At 35.7% G+C, this 18,572-nt stretch overlaps 2 long non-coding RNA genes across 3 annotated transcripts; both read right to left on the bottom strand.

Moving 5' to 3' along the window:
- Window positions 1-283: 283 nt before the first annotated feature.
- On the bottom strand, window positions 284-10,716 carry LOC141621194 (uncharacterized). Of its 2 annotated transcripts, XR_012532144.1 has the most exons (5): window positions 10,480-10,716; window positions 10,324-10,384; window positions 8,610-8,696; window positions 1,948-2,034; window positions 284-482 (listed from the first exon to the last, which is right to left on the bottom strand). It is a non-coding gene; the product is annotated as an uncharacterized LOC141621194 (long non-coding RNA). The 2 variants fall into 2 exon arrangements; XR_012532143.1 differs by lacking the exons at window positions 284-482; window positions 1,948-2,034 and adding an exon at window positions 6,947-7,145 and having other exon boundaries at window positions 10,480-10,678.
- A 4,124-nt stretch (window positions 10,717-14,840) lies between these two features.
- Window positions 14,841-17,322, bottom strand: LOC141621193 (uncharacterized). Its single transcript, XR_012532142.1, has 3 exons — window positions 17,159-17,322; window positions 17,003-17,063; window positions 14,841-15,380 (listed from the first exon to the last, which is right to left on the bottom strand). It is a non-coding gene; the product is annotated as an uncharacterized LOC141621193 (long non-coding RNA).
- Between the last annotated feature and the right edge of the window lie 1,250 nt (window positions 17,323-18,572).

The following is an 18,572-nucleotide window of genomic DNA, read 5'->3' as shown; positions in this document are numbered from 1 at the left end:
ACTTTTCTTTAAGTCATTCATATAGTAGTTCGCCCTGAAAAAGGCAAAACCATCGTGAAGAGAATGAAGCATTCGGTCAATGACTATGCTCTCACTGATTTTGCAATCAAGTTGTGACACCCTCATTTATTGCGGAAAAGTAAACACGTAATTCTACAGAAAAACTGGTAGGATATGTTTGTAATTGGTTCAACTAGCCAAAAACCTGTAATTTCAAAAAAATTTCTAAACCAATCACAACATTTCCAACATTCCCAGAAGCGGGTGCCAAAACCTGCAATGCTAATGAACTACTTTACATACATAGCTAATGATAAGAAAAAGTAAAGATACAAACCCAAAATAGAAAAGGGAGACATATGTCCCTAAAATGTATGTGACATAAAAAGGGTTTAAGGGTCACAATGAAATAAAACCAGCCTAGGTCCCAAGGTTACTTTGCTCGCTAGCTCGTCCATGTACCCCATATATGCATCACCTACCTGTCATTCGCATTTTATACAAATACGAAAGCCACAGTCAGTGGGGAGTAACTCCGAGTTCTCCCAGCCACGAAATGTCATAATTAATATAACATGTAAACATGAGAATATGAATATGAATAACACACAGCCTTAGCATATAGATGCTAGACAATCGTGCTTATCATGTGAACAACAATATAACAACACATAGTCCTAGCATGTGAATACTAGACCGACTCATACTACACTGTCATGTGAATCACATAACATCCAGGAATCCAAACTCTATCAACCATAGCCGGCTTGCATCTCACCTTCTATGATTCATAGAATCACCATACAAGAAAGGGCAATATATCAAAGACAGGCATAAGTTCTTAGTACGGTCAATAGTCACTTTGTAACTCGAGTCTATACCACGAGGTAGGGAAGGTAATCGAACCGGTATCTTGGCTCAGCGGTTACTATTAAGAAAACATGGCCAAGAGACAACACAACCCTAGCCTAAAATCTGCGCAGACCTAGACATGCGGATACACACCACCGCACCCAAGACTCACAACTTTTTTTAAAACAAAGTGAAGTGAGTACCCTAAGGACACCACCGAAGGGTTGGCTAGTACTTAAGCTGACCCCATACTATCAAAATAAGTACCTGAGGTCATGCCCCAACTTGGATAAACATCCACTAGTCAGGAACACAAAGGCTATCAAGCAGTGAACATATACTCGTCAAAGACTATAAAGACCTATCTATGATGGAGGCCGAAATACTCACCTAGGACCTAGTCCCACTAGTCCCAAAAATATTTTAGCCCACACCACACATAACTCACCACACAAGTCAAGTAAGACACCCACTTAACCTTAAGAGGGCAAAAAGTCCTACTTATCAATATGAATTCTAACATTCTATCATGTGAAAGGCTATATAATATTGTCTATTCAGCAGATAAACCAACAGTTCCTCAATAAGTATTCAATACTAATTTCCAATCCTAGCAATTATAACAATATTTAAGGCTTTAGGGGAAACTAGGGCCATTTCTACAAAATAAGAAGCTATTTAAATTCAACTAACTAAATAAGAAGCTATTTAAATTCAATTAACTACACATGTGAAATAGAGATATAATAAATGGCCTAAAACAAGAAAAAGGTCGATTATCTAATTCATTCAACCGAATTTTTACCCGCAACCCCAGCTACACTGCGACAGTGCGGTCAAATTGCGGCTGACCAATCACTCAATTAACTGACATCGCATCAGTTAAAGGGACTAAGGCTCAGTTTTCGGCACAATCAACAAAACATTACAACTACCATCATAAGAATAATTTTACCATCAACACTATATTTACTACTAACATTACTCATTTCATAAAATTACCCATATGCTACTTATACTAAATATAACATTCACAAAATCATACAAAAAGCAAAGAATGTGACATTTATTCGTCGAGTAACTCGGAATAGTTACCTTACGCTAGCAAAGAGACAAGTAATAAACTTGAGAAAGCTTCTAAAACCCAAAATTACTCTTCCTCTTCAACCACATATGAGCCACCTAAAATAATTATGTGAAGGGACGATATTAACGAATTATCTTTATATAAAATATGAGACTAAAACTAATTTAATTATATTTTAAATAAACCAAACTAGCGTCAAAACAATTTATAGACACGGCTCAAAAGTTATAATGACAACCTCAAACTCGGCCTAACCACCAACTACACATGGCCTCAAACTCATGAATTAGCTAGGCCATTTGCCTAGGCCACGCCAAGCCATTGCCAGGCCACGCTAAGTCATTGCCAGCCACAAAGAGCCACGTAACTCAATACCATTATCTAATCTCCATTTCATTGTTATAGTACCAAAGATTCAAGGAATCATGTTCAACCCACAAGAGTATAAATTCTAAGCTACTCACCCACTTATACCATGGTCAAGGAATACGACCACCAAGAACGTTACCAAAGATACTCCACTCCTTAGTACAACCTCAAGCTCCCCGGGCCAAGTAAAAATCTATACTCTAAACCTTAGCATAATAAATGAAGTACGAGAACCCTCGTCATCTTATTCTTTATAGGACCAATACAAATTCAATTCAAAACCTTATTGTTTCCCATCATCATCTACCCATGTCCATTTTGCAAAGCTAACTAGTAATTGCCACTATAATCTCCCACAATAAGATCACCTTAAAGCAAGCTAGAACATATAAACTACAACAATCCTAATCATCTAATTCCATATAACCATGTAGCCATAAGACTAGAATTCACTTCAAACCAAAAATGTGACGGTCTCAAATACTACAACAACCATTTATCCAATTCATACAACCAAATTTCAGTCCATTGGGTCCTCATTTCAGCCGTGTAAAATAGTCTACTTGGCCTGCAAATTCTCGCCCAAAACAGTCCTCATAAACACCATATAACCATGCCCCCCCTCCCCTCTACGGATCTTACTCTTGTCCAAAATGTACCACCAAAACCATGTTTAATCACCCAAATCAACCACCATATCCCCTACTTGACATTCCCAAACAGCCCATACCAGACCGTGTAACCCGTAACTAACCCATAAGCGGCCTGCTCAAAGTGGATCAAAAACAGTCCAAAGATCTGACTACTTAAAACCGCGCCGAGACCACAAAAACCGTACTCGATCGTCCTCAAAACAGTCCTAAAACAAATCCTAGAAACGCATACAACCCAATGACAACAAAAATTACAACACTAAAATCCAAAATCCCAAAAAAATCTCATCTCGGCTATGGTGAACTAACAAATTCAATAATTTGCTCAACAAACAAAGACAACCTCCTGAACTATCGAGTCAATGCCTCAATTTACAAATCATACGCACCAAATAATCTTGTCCACTAGGCCTTAATTTAATAATGTCTCCCACAATTTATGTCAAACCAAATTGCCTACGCCAATCATCTTACGGTTTACATCTAGTATAATATACTTAGCACTCCCAATCACCTTGTAATTCTTTTCGTGACCCAAATTAATTGTCTCAGAAACTAAATTAAAACAATATTCGTAAACAACTCTAAGCTATACCATTGGTATTAACCCGTCTCACAACTAATTAACTTAACAATAGGAAATATAATAGCTAGTATTATAAATAATTCGAGTATCCTATCACCGTTACCTTTAACTCTCGAATTCCCGAGTAAAAACGCCCAAAGCACGAGCCTTTCTTCGCTTCAACTAAAAAGGAGGAAAAACGAGTTAATTAAGACAAGAAATCGAGTTGTCATTTAAGACGGTATTTTCGAACTTCTACAAAATAGAAGATTTCTTACCTTAAAAGAACGAGGAAAGGACGAGGAAGCTAATGGTACAAAAATTATCGAATTTGGTTGAGAAAGGAGGCGGGATCTGAGGTTTTAAGGTCGGGATGAAAATGGAATTGTTCCATTGTTGTTGTTTGCTTTGCTGCGTGAAAACAAGGAAGGGGAAATGAAGTTGGGGGGTGGGGACGGTACGTAGTAATAATAATAAAAGAATGACGAGCTTGCTTGCCTGCTATATATTATACGTACGTTTCTTCATCGTTAAGTAATTTCACTCGTTTTTAAAATCGTCTCGAGTTAAATAGAAGCGATTTTAGTAAAGTTTTTCAGTAATAAAACGGAATTAATAAATAAATTTAATGAGTGAAAATAAAATAAACTCAGCTAGTTAACGGAAATAATACGATATCAGCTTGAATCAGAATTATTAGCGATTTTTACGAAACTAACGGATATTAATAAAAATTGCTATTTTAGTGAAATAAGCTCAAAATAGCTAATTGGACGGTTTTGTTCCCAAAATCCATCTCGGGTTCACTTAAAACAACTTTCATAAGGACTCGTACGGAAACGGAAATTATTAAATAAATAAACCCGAACTAATTTCAATAAACTCGAACTAACTTTAAATAAACTTATTAATGATTATTAAAATTAACGTATCGAATTATGATGAAATTAATTAATTAGCTAAGCATATATATATAAATCGCTAAATGATGTAATTAAATTCGAAATAGCAATTAAAAGAATTTTATCCAACTTAATAAAATACGGGGTGTTACAATCACCCCATCTTTTAAAAAGTTTCGTCCTCGAAACTTGAAAGTATAAATGAAAAGTTATATAAATAAAACTGGAATTGGAATCAGTAACCAAAACATTTTAAAGGTTATTTATCGTAAGAATCAAAATTCTTTCAAGAGATTCAACTAAGATTTTCCGACAGAACCAGACTCTCATCAGAGGAACGGAAGTGTCCTCGTTACGTATTCAAGAACATCTCATTCCAAATCAAAGATAAGGTCAAAAAGTAAATCATTTGAATGAATCAAAAATCAAAATGCTTTCAAAAACATTTATAGAGAGTTTTCAAAAATATAAGTCTCATTCATGGAACGGAATTGCCCTTGTCGTGCACACAAGAGCGCTAACTTTCCAAGTCGAGACAAATTTAAAACAAAAATTATTCGGCGACGACAAGCGTAGAACGAGTTATCAAACGTTTCCAATAACTAGTTCTAACATCCGATCAACGTTAAAATCAAAATAAGAGAAATGTAATCTACTCAAATTTTCTTTTGCAAAAAGCCAAAATAGAAATAAAGGTTTCACCTTTAAACTAAAAAGGGAGTTAAATTCCTGAAATATAATATTAAACTTTGACAAAGAAGTCATAAATAGATCAAAGTTAACAGAAATTGGATAAAATTTAAAGAAATCTCGGGTTTAGCGATTAAAATCATGATAAAGAAGTCTATACACAAGGAACAATTAGAGAGTTTAATCGAATTTTCATTTTCCAAATCTATACAAGTGGGGGAAATTTTGTAATGGTAACATAAATTTTTAACAACTAACCAAAAATAGTAGTTTGAAATATTTAGAAATTGTGTGAAATGAAAAGTAAGTTAGGCATCATAGATACAAGTATGCTAAGAGGGTTCAAGCTTAACCAACAGAAGAGCTATAATGACTTTCATAGGGTAAAAATTGAAGTCAAAATTACAAGGATGTTAAAAGATAGAGTTTCCCAAGATACGAGTGTCAAACTTAAAGGAGGAGCAAGATGAAGCGAGGAAAGGAGGTATGAACGGTAACGCTCATGATCAAGGAGAAAGGGAAATTAGACAACAAGGAAACGCCTATTAGGGTATTGTACCTTCATGACAAAACGACCAAATCACATTCCCAATCTATACGGGATTGTTAACATCTAAAAATGGGTTTTCTTCCAAATTCATATTCTAAACTTATCTCATGTTTATCCTAGGGTGACGACGCTCAACCTACTAAGCTTTCAAATCCCCAAACATAAACAACAAAGCCAAGTTCTATAACTTTTAATTACATAGGCAACTCATTCCTAACACAAATAATCCACCAATCAATTATACTCACTTTATCAAGGAACTAGGTATAAGAATCACTAAGTATGTCTCATCACCTTACCTATGTCTTTCCATCATCAAATCCTCTCAAAACCAGGAAAGGGTCAAACACAAACAATCTTCTCAAAAGTCGAATTTCCAACCAAGGTCAACATTCCTCAAAAGAAAGAGAACTATCTAAAAGGCGTTAAGGGAGGATTAGCAAGGGTGAAAGGACAAGTTGGGAGGATACAAATGTAACTTCCTAGGAAGAAGAAAAGAGGGTTTAGACGAAGGATAGGCACCAAGAGGTAAAGAGTAAGGCAAGATACACAAAGAATAAGGAACATCTTCGAGGAAGAAAAAGCATTCTTCAATACTTGAACAAATCTTCAATCTTCAGCAATAGGCACCAAACCTTGATCTTCGTAAATATAAGTGTCCTTTCAATGGAACGGAGATACTCTTGGCGATCACTCAAGAACATCAATATTCCAATTCAAAGACATAAAAATATATTTTTACACCAACAAATGATAAAACTAATTATCAGACGTCTCCAATAACAAGCTTTAACACTAATTGACGTTAAAACCAGTGAAAAACATTAAAATATTTTCAAAACCTTTAGTTCAATTTTTTTTTTTATAATAAGGGTAATAACTCTATTAGCTATAGATAAGCTCACGGTCATTGATCTAAGAACGCAACAATTATTAAATGACAATCAACAAACAGGTTAGTACCTAACAAGGAGCAAACACAAAGAGACTACAACATAAGATCCTAAATCTACCCATCCTACCCATCTCTCAAGTTTATTATTTTAAGGTCAAGTTATTTATATTGGGGTGCACAACGTGCGTCGGAGCAAATATGCTCGATACCAACCGTGACACCCTCATTTATTGCGGAAAAGTAAACACGTAATTCTACTGAAAACGGTAGGATATGTTTGTAATTGGTTCAACTAGACAAAACCTGTAATTTCAAAAAAAAATTTCTAAACCAATCACAACATTTCCAACATTCCCAGAAGCGGGTGCCAAAACCTGCAATGCTAATGAACTACTTTACATACATAGCTAATGATAAGAAAAAGTAAAGATACAAACCCAAAATAGAAAAGGGAGACATATGTCCCTAAAATGTATGTGACATAAAAAGGGTTTAAGGGTCACAATGAAATAAAACCAGCCTAGGTCCCAAGGTTACTTTGCTCGCTAGCTCGTCCATGTACCCCATATATGCATCACCTACCTGTCATTCGCATTTTATACAAATACGAAAGCCACGATCGATGTGGGGAGTAACTCCGAGTTCTCCTCCCACGAAATGTCATAATTAATATAACATGTAAACATGAGAATATGAATATGAATAACACACGCCCTTAGCATATAGATGCTAGACAATCGTGCTTATCATGTGAACAACAATATAACAACACATAGTCCTAGCATGTGAATACTAGACCGACTCATACTACACTATCATGTGAATCACATAACATCCAGAATCCAAACTCTATCAACCATAGCCGGCTTGCATCTCACCTTCTATGATTCATAGAATCACCATACAAGAAAGGGCAATATATCAAAGACAGGCATAAGTTCTTAGTACGGTCAATAGTCACTTTGTAACTCGAGTCTATACCACGAGGTAGGGAAGGTAATCGAACCGGTATCTTGGCTCGGTTTACTATTAAGAAAACATGGCCAAGAGACAACACAACCCTAGCCTAAAATCTGCGCAGACCTAGACATGCGGATACACACCACCGCACCCAAGACTCACAACTTTTTTTAAAACAAAGTGAAGTGAGTACCCTAAGGACACCACCGAAGGGTTGGCTAGTACTTAAGCTGACCCCATACTATCAAAATAAGTACCTGAGGTCATGCCCCAACTTGGATAAACATCCACTAGTCACGAACACAAAGGCTATCAAGCAGTGAACATATACTCGTCAAAGACTATAAAGACCTATCTATGATGGAGGCCGAAATACTCACCTAGGACCTAGTCCCACTAGTCCCGCTTGAATATTTTAGCCCACACCACACATAACTCACCACACAAGTCAAGTAAGACACCCACTTAACCTTAAGAGGGCAAAAAGTCCTACTTATCAATATGAATTCTAACATTCTATCATGTGAAAGGCTATATAATATTGTCTATTCAAAGAGATAAACCAACAGTTCCTCAATAAGTATTCAATACTAATTTCCAATCCTAGCAATTATAACAATATTTAAGGCTTTAGGGGAAACTAGGGCCATTTCTACAAAATAAGAAGCTATTTAAATTTAACTAACTAAATAAGAAGCTATTTAAATTCAATTAACTACACATGTGAAATAGAGATATAATAAATGGCCTAAAACAAGAAAAAGGCCGATTATCTAATTCATTCAACCGAATTTTTACCCGCAACCCCAGCCTGCGACAGTGCGGGTCAAATTGCGGTGACGACAATCACTCAATTAATCGACATCGCATCGCTTAAAGGGACTAAGGCTCAGTTTTCGGCACAATCAACAAAACATTACAACTACCATCATAAGAATAATTTTACCATCAACACTATATTTACTACTAACATTACTCATTTCATAAAATTACCCATATGCTACTTATACTAAATATAACATTCACAAAATCATACAAAAAGCAAAGAATGTGACATTTATTCGTCGAGTAACTCGGAATAGTTACCTTACGCTAGCAAAGAGACAAGTAATAAACTTGAGAAAGCTTCTAAAACCCAAAATTACTCTTCCTCTTCAACCACATATGAGCCACCTAAAATAATTATGTGAAGGGACGATATTAACGAATTATCTTTATATAAAATATGAGACGGAAACTAATTTAATTATATTTTAAATAAACCAAACTAGCGTCAAAACAATTTATAGACACGGCTCAAAAGTTATAATGACAACCTCAAACTCGGCCTAACCACCAACTACACATGGCCTCAAACTCATGAATTAGCTAGGCCACTACCTAGGCCACGGCCAAGCCATTGCCAGGCCACTGCCAAGCTGTTGCCAGGCCACAGCAGGCCACGTAACTCAATACCATTATCTAATCTCCATTTCATTGTTATAGTACCAAAGATTCAAGGAATCATGTTCAACCCACAAGAGTATAAATTCTAAGCTACTCACCCACTTATACCATGGTCAAGGAATACGACCACTGAAGAACGTTACCAGCATACTCCACTCCTTAGTACAACCTCAAGCTCCCGGTCAGAAGCCAAGTAAAAATCTATACTCTAAACCTTAGCATAATAAATGAAGTACGAGAACCCTCATCATCTTATTCTTTATAGGACCAATACAAATTCAATTCAAAACCTTATTGTTTCCCATCATCATCTACCCATGTCCATTTTGCAGGCTAACTAGTAATTGCCACTATAATATAATCTCCCACAATAAGATCACCTTAAAGCAAGCTAGAACATATAAACTACAACAATCCTAATCATCTAATTCCATATAACCATGTAGCCATAAGACTAGAATTCACTTCAAACCAAAAATGTGACGGTCTCAAATACTACAACAACCATTTATCCAATTCATACAACCAAATTTCAGTCCATTGGGTCCTCATTTCAGCCGTGTAAAACAGTCTACTTGGCCTGCAAATTCTCGCCCAAAACAGTCCTCATAAACACCATATAACCATGCCCCTGCACTCCCCTCTACGGATCTTACTCTTGTCCAAAACAGCCACCAAAACCATGTTTAATCACCCAAATCAACCACCATATCCCCTACTTGACATTCCCAAACAGCCCATACCAGACCGTGTAACCCGTAACTAACCCATAAGCGGCCTGCTCAAAGTGGATCAAAAACAGTCCAGTACAGCTACTTAAAACCGCGCCGAGACAGCCACCAAAACCGTACTCGACTGTCCTCAAAACAGTCCTAAAACAGTCCTAGAAACGCATACAACCCAATGACAACAAAAATTACAACACTAAAATCCAAAATCCCAAAAAAATCTCATCTCGGCTATGGTGAACTAACAAATTCAATAATTTGCTCAACAAACAAAGACAACCTCCTGAACTATCGAGTCAATGCCTCAATTTACAAATCATACGCACCAAATAATCTTGTCCACTAGGCCTTAATTTAATAATGTCTCCCACAATTTATGTCAAACCAAATTGCCTACGCCAATCATCTTACGGTTTACATCTAGTATAATATACTTAGCACTCCCAATCACCTTGTAATTCTTTTCGTGACCCAAATTAATTGTCTCAGAAACTAAATTAAAACAATATTCGTAAACAACTCTAAGCTATACCATTGGTATTAACCCGTCTCACAACTAATTAACTTAACAATAGGAAATATAATAGCTAGTATTATAAATAATTCGAGTATCCTATCACCGTTACCTTTAACTCTCGAATTCCCGAGTAAAAACGTCCAAAGCACGAGCCTTTCTTCAGTCTTCAACTAAAAAGGAGGAAAAACGAGTTAATTAAGACAAGAAATCGAGTTGTCATTTAAGACGGTATTTTCGAACTTCTACAAAATAGAAGATTTCTTACCTTAAAAGAACGAGGAAAGGACGAGGAAGCTAATGGTACAAAAATTATCGAATTTGGTTGAGAAAGGAGGCGGGATCTGAGGTTTTAAGGTCGGGATGAAAATGGAATTGTTCCATTGTTGTTGTTTGCTTTGCTGCGTGAAAACAAGGAAGGGGAAATGAAGTTGGGGGGTGGGGACGGTACGTAGTAATAATAATAAAAGAATGACGAGCTTGCTTGCCTGCTATATATTATACGTACGTTTCTTCATCGTTAAGTAATTTCACTCGTTTTTAAAATCGTCTCGAGTTAAATAGAAGCGATTTTAGTAAAGTTTTTCAAGAATAAAAAGCGGAATTAATAAATAAATTTAATGAGTGAAAATAAAATAAACTCAAATAGTTAACGGAAATAATACGATATCAGCTTGAATCAGAATTATTAGCGATTTTTACGAAACTAACGGATATTAATAAAAATTGCTATTTTAGTGAAATAAGCTCAAAATAGCTAATTGGACGGTTTTGTTCCCAAAATCCATCTCGGGTTCACTTAAAACAACTTTCATAAGGACTCGTTTTAAACGGAAATTATTAAATAAATAAACCCGAACTAATTTCAATAAACTCAACTAACTTTAAATAAACTTATTAATGATTATTAAAATTAACGTATCGAATTATGATGAAATTAATTAATTAGCTAAGCATATATATATAAATCGCTAAATGATGTAATTAAATTCGAAATAGCAATTAAAAGAATTTTATCCAACTTAATAAAATACGGGGTGTTACAATCACCCCATCTTTTAAAAAGTTTCGTCCTCGAAACTTGAAAGTATAAATGAAAAGTTATATAAATAAAACTGGAATTGGAATCAGTAACCAAAACATTTTAAAGGTTATTTATCGTAAGAATCAAAATTCTTTCAAGAGATTCAACTAAGATTTTCCGACAGAACCAGACTCTCATCAGAGGAACGGAAGTGTCCTCGTTACGTAGTCAAGAACATCTCATTCCAAATCAAAGATAAGGTCAAAAAGTAAATCATTTGAATGAATCAAAAATCAAAATGCTTTCAAAAACATTTATAGAGAGTTTTCAAAAATATAAGTCTCATTCATGGAACGGAATTGCCCTTGTCGTGCACACAAGAGCGCTAACTTTCCAAGTCAGAGACAAATTTAAAACAAAAATTATTCGCTGACAAGCGTAGAACGAGTTATCAAACGTTTCCAATAACTAGTTCTAACATCCGATCAACGTTAAAATCAAAATAAGAGAAATGTAATCTACTCAAATTTTCTTTTGCAAAAAGCCAAAATAGAAATAAAGGTTTCACCTTTAAACTAAAAAGGGAGTTAAATTCCTGAAATATAATATTAAACTTTGACAAAGAAGTCATAAATAGATCAAAGTTAACAGAAATTGGATAAAATTTAAAGAAATCTCGGGTTTAGCGATTAAAATCATGATAAAGAAGTCTATACACAAGGAACAATTAGAGAGTTTAATCGAATTTTCATTTTCCAAATCTATACAAGTGGGGAAAATTTTGTAATGGTAACATAAATTTTTAACAACTAACCAAAAATAGTAGTTTGAAATATTTAGAAATTGTGTGAAATGAAAAGTAAGTTAGGCATCATAGATACAAGTATGCTAAGAGGGTTCAAGCTTAACCAACAGAAGAGCTATAATGACTTTCATAGGGTAAAAATTGAAGTCAAAATTACAAGGATGTTAAAAGATAGAGTTTCCCAAGATACGAGTGTCAAACTTAAAGGAGGAGCAAGATGAAGCGAGGAAAGGAGGTATGAACGGTAACGCTCATGATCAAGGAGAAAGGGAAATTAGACAACAAGGAAACGCCTATTAGGGTATTGTACCTTCATGACAAAACGACCAAATCACATTCCCAATCTATACGGGATTGTTAACATCTAAAAATGGGTTTTCTTCCAAATTCATATTCTAAACTTATCTCATGTTTATCCTAGGGTGACGACGCTCAACCTACTAAGCTTTCAAATCCCCAAACATAAACAACAAAGCCAAGTTCTATAACTTTTAATTACATAGGCAACTCATTCCTAACACAAATAATCCACCAATCAATTATACTCACTTTATCAAGGAACTAGGTATAAGAATCACTAAGTATGTCTCATCACCTTACCTATGTCTTTCCATCATCAAATCCTCTCAAAACCAGGAAAGGGTCAAACACAAACAATCTTCTCAAAAGTCGAATTTCCAACCAAGGTCAACATTCCTCAAAAGAAAGAGAACTATCTAAAAGGCGTTAAGGGAGGATTAGCAAGGGTGAAAGGACAAGTTGGGAGGATACAAATGTAACTTCCTAGGAAGAAGAAAAGAGGGTTTAGACGAAGGATAGGCACCAAGAGGTAAAGAGTAAGGCAAGATACACAAAGAATAAGGAACATCTTCGAGGAAGAAAAAGCATTCTTCAATACTTGAACAAATCTTCAATCTTCAGCAATAGGCACCAAACCTTGATCTTCGTAAAATATAAGTGTCCTTTCAATGGAACGGAGATACTCTTGGCGATCACTCAAGAACATCAATATTCCAATTCAAAGACATAAAAATATATTTTTACACCAACAAATGATAAAACTAATTATCAGACGTCTCCAATAACAAGCTTTAACACTAATTGACGTTAAAACCAGTGAAAAACATTAAAATATTTTCAAAACCTTTAGTTCAATTTTTTTTTTTATAATAAGGGTAATAACTCTATTAGCTATAGATAAGCTCACGGTCATTGATCTAAGAACGCAACAATTATTAAATGACAATCAACAAACAGGTTAGTACCTAACAAGGAGCAAACACAAAGAGACTACAACATAAGATCCTAAATCTACCCATCCTACCCATCTCTCAAGTTTATTATTTTAAGGTCAAGTTATTTATATTGGGGTGCACAAACGTGCGTCGGGAGCAAATATGCTCTGATACCAACTGTGACACCCTCATTTATTGCGGAAAAGTAAACACGTAATTCTACAGAAAAACTGGTAGGATATGTTTGTAATTGGTTCAACTAGCCAAAAACCTGTAATTTCAAAAAAATTTCTAAACCAATCACAACATTTCCAACATTCCCAGAAGCGGGTGCCAAAACCTGCAATGCTAATGAACTACTTTACATACATAGCTAATGATAAGAAAAAGTAAAGATACAAACCCAAAATAGAAAAGGGAGACATATGTCCCTAAAATGTATGTGACATAAAAAGGGTTTAAGGGTCACAATGAAATAAAACCAGCCTAGGTCCCAAGGTTACTTTGCTCGCTAGCTCGTCCATGTACCCCATATATGCATCACCTACCCTGTCATTCGCATTTTATACAAATACGAAAGCCACGGTCGATGGGGAGTAACTCCGAGTTCTCCCAACCACGAAATGTCATAATTAATATAACATGTAAACATAAGAATATGAATATGAATAACACATAGCCTTAGCATATAGATGCTAGACAATCGTGCTTATCATGTGAACAACAATATAACAACACATAGTCCTAGCATGTGAATACTAGACCGACTCATACTACACTATCATGTGAATCACATAACATCCAGAATCCAAACTCTATCAACCATAGCCGGCTTGCATCTCACCTTCTATGATTCATAGAATCACCATACAAGAAAGGGCAATATATCAAAGACAGGCATAAGTTCTTAGTACGGTCAATAGTCACTTTGTAACTCGAGTCTATACCACGAGGTAGGGAAGGTAATCGAACCGGTATCTTGGCTCAGCGGTTACTATTAAGAAAACATGGCCAAGAGACAACACAACCCTAGCCTAAAATCTGCGCAGACCTAGACATGCGGATACACACCACCGCACCCAAGACTCACAACTTTTTTTAAAACAAAGTGAAGTGAGTACCCTAAGGACACCACCGAAGGGTTGGCTAGTACTTAAGCTGACCCCATACTATCAAAATAAGTACCTGAGGTCATGCCCCAACTTGGATAAACATCCACTAGTCAGGAACACAAAGGCTATCAAGCAGTGAACATATACTCGTCAAAGACTATAAAGACCTATCTATGATGGAGGCCGAAATACTCACCTAGGACCTAGTCCCAGCTAGTCCCAGCTTGAATATTTTAGCCCACACCACACATAACTCACCACACAAGTCAAGTAAGACACCCACTTAACCTTAAGAGGGCAAAAAGTCCTACTTATCAATATGAATTCTAACATTCTATCATGTGAAAGGCTATATAATATTGTCTATTCAAATAGATAAAACCAACAGTTCCTCAATAAGTATTCAATACTAATTTCCAATCCTAGCAATTATAACAATATTTAAGGCTTTAGGGGAAACTAGGGCCATTTCTACAAAATAAGAAGCTATTTAAATTCAACTAACTAAATAAGAAGCTATTTAAATTCAATTAACTACACATGTGAAATAGAGATATAATAAATGGCCTAAAACAAGAAAAAGGCCGATTATCTAATTCATTCAACCGAATTTTTACCCGCAACCCCAGCCCTGCGACAGGTACGGGTCAAATTGCGGCTGACCAATCACTCAATTAACTGACATCGCATCAGTTAAAGGGACTAAGGCTCAGTTTTCGGCACAATCAACAAAACATTACAACTACCATCATAAGAATAATTTTACCATCAACACTATATTTACTACTAACATTACTCATTTCATAAAATTACCCATATGCTACTTATACTAAATATAACATTCACAAAATCATACAAAAAGCAAAGAATGTGACATTTATTCGTCGAGTAACTCGGAATAGTTACCTTACGCTAGCAAAGAGACAAGTAATAAACTTGAGAAAGCTTCTAAAACCCAAAATTACTCTTCCTCTTCAACCACATATGAGCCACCTAAAATAATTATGTGAAGGGACGATATTAACGAATTATCTTTATATAAAATATGAGACGGAAACTAATTTAATTATATTTTAAATAAACCAAACTAGCGTCAAAACAATTTATAGACACGGCTCAAAAGTTATAATGACAACCTCAAACTCGGCCTAACCACCAACTACACATGGCCTCAAACTCATGAATTAGCTAGGCCACTGCCTAGGCCACGGCCAAGCCATTGCCAGGCCACTGCCAAGCTGTTGCCAGGCCACAGCAGGCCACGTAACTCAATACCATTATCTAATCTCCATTTCATTGTTATAGTACCAAAGATTCAAGGAATCATGTTCAACCCACAAGAGTATAAATTCTAAGCTACTCACCCACTTATACCATGGTCAAGGAATACGACCACTGAAGAACGTTACCAGCATACTCCACTCCTTAGTACAACCTCAAGCTCCCGGTCAGAAGCCAAGTAAAAATCTATACTCTAAACCTTAGCATAATAAATGAAGTACGAGAACCCTCATCATCTTATTCTTTATAGGACCAATACAAATTCAATTCAAAACCTTATTGTTTCCCATCATCATCTACCCATGTCCATTTTGCAGGCTAACTAGTAATTGCCACTATAATCTCCCACAATAAGATCACCTTAAAGCAAGCTAGAACATATAAACTACAACAATCCTAATCATCTAATTCCATATAACCATGTAGCCATAAGACTAGAATTCACTTCAAACCAAAAATGTGACGGTCTCAAATACTACAACAACCATTTATCCAATTCATACAACCAAATTTCAGTCCATTGGGTCCTCATTTCAGCCGTGTAAAACAGTCTACTTGGCCTGCAAATTCTCGCCCAAAACAGTCCTCATAAACACCATATAACCATGCCCCTGCACTCCCCTCTACGGATCTTACTCTTGTCCAAAACAGCCACCAAAACCATGTTTAATCACCCAAATCAACCACCATATCCCCTACTTGACATTCCCAAACAGCCCATACCAGACCGTGTAACCCGTAACTAACCCATAAGCGGCCTGCTCAAAGTGGATCAAAAACAGTCCAGTACAGCTACTTAAAACCGCGCCGAGACAGCCACCAAAACCGTACTCGACTGTCCTCAAAACAGTCCTAAAACAGTCCTAGAAACGCATACAACCCAATGACAACAAAAATTACAACACTAAAATCCAAAATCCCAAAAAAATCTCATCTCGGCTATGGTGAACTAACAAATTCAATAATTTGCTCAACAAACAAAGACAACCTCCTGAACTATCGAGTCAATGCCTCAATTTACAAATCATACGCACCAAATAATCTTGTCCACTAGGCCTTAATTTAATAATGTCTCCCACAATTTATGTCAAACCAAATTGCCTACGCCAATCATCTTACGGTTTACATCTAGTATAATATACTTAGCACTCCCAATCACCTTGTAATTCTTTTCGTGACCCAAATTAATTATCTCAGAAACTAAATTAAAACAATATTCGTAAACAACTCTAAGCTATACCATTGGTATTAACCCGTCTCACAACTAATTAACTTAACAATAGGAAATATAATAGCTAGTATTATAAATAATTCGAGTATCCTATCACCGTTACCTTTAACTCTCGAATTCCCGAGTAAAAACGTCCAAAGCACGAGCCTTTCTTCAGTCTTCAACTAAAAAGGAGGAAAAACGAGTTAATTAAGACAAGAAATCGAGTTGTCATTTAAGACGGTATTTTCGAACTTCTACAAAATAGAAGATTTCTTACCTTAAAAGAACGAGGAAAGGACGAGGAAGCTAATGGTACAAAAATTATCGAATTTGGTTGAGAAAGGAGGCGGGATCTGAGGTTTTAAGGTCGGGATGAAAATGGAATTGTTCCATTGTTGTTGTTTGCTTTGCTGCGTGAAAACAAGGAAGGGGAAATGAAGTTGGGGGGTGGGGACGGTACGTAGTAATAATAATAAAAGAATGACGAGCTTGCTTTCCTGCTATATATTATACGTACGTTTCTTCATCGTTAAGTAATTTCACTCGTTTTTAAAATCGTCTCGAGTTAAATAGAAGCGATTTTAGTAAAGTTTTTCAGTAATAAAACGAAATTAATAAATAAATTTAATGAGTGAAAATAAAATAAACTCAGCTAGTTAACGGAAATAATACGATATCAGCTTGAATCAGAATTATTAGCGATTTTTACGAAACTAACGGATATTAATAAAAATTGCTATTTTAGTGAAATAAGCTCAAAATAGCTAATTGGACGGTTTTGTTCCCAAAATCCATCTCGGGTTCACTTAAAACAACTTTCATAAGGACTCGTACGGAAACGGAAATTATTAAATAAATAAACCCGAACTAATTTCAATAAACTCGAACTAACTTTAAATAAACTTATTAATGATTATTAAAATTAACGTATCGAATTATGATGAAATTAATTAATTAGCTAAGCATATATATATAAATCGCTAAATGATGTAATTAAATTCGAAATAGCAATTAAAAGAATTTTATCCAACTTAATAAAATACGGGGTGTTACACAAGTGACTCCAGTTTCTCGACATTCTCAATCATGTGAAGAATGTGTGGGCTAACCGGTTGGCCCTTCTGGAGTTTCGCATCAAAGAAGCGATAGGTATGCTCATAAGTAACGATTCTCGGTGCTTTTGAGAACTCGTTAGTGAGCGTGGTGAAAATCTTGTTTGCACCTTGGGCAATGAAGCGTCTCTGTAAATTGGTTTCCATTGCAAAGATGAGTACGTTCTTTATCGCACCTGCTTCCATGACGAAATCACTATAATCAAGTGACTCGTTAACTCCTGCATTGGGGCCTGGGTTTACCGGTATTGGCTCAGTTAAGTACTTGAGCTTACCGTCAGCAATGGCAGCATTCCGTAGTGCTGCCTCCCGGTCCACAAAGTTGGACCCGTCATTTTTCAGACGTGTGAACTGATTCATGTTGTCCATAAAAATTTTCAACCAGGACTCGCGTCCAAGTGTGGCACTCGGCATTGGGATTTCGTTATTTCCAGCCATTTGTTGTAACAATATTATCGATATAAAACGTATTCTACACTGCGAAAAGAAGAATAAATTTAATAAGCATACTCATCGTTATGATTTAAATCTTATGCAATACTGTTATAACGCGAAGACTCATGCATTTATACAATTGAC

Source organism: Silene latifolia, chromosome X, assembly GCF_048544455.1.
Source record: "Silene latifolia isolate original U9 population chromosome X, ASM4854445v1, whole genome shotgun sequence".
Taxonomy (NCBI): Eukaryota; Viridiplantae; Streptophyta; class Magnoliopsida; order Caryophyllales; family Caryophyllaceae; genus Silene; species Silene latifolia.
This window is presented reverse-complemented; position numbering and strand designations above follow the sequence as displayed.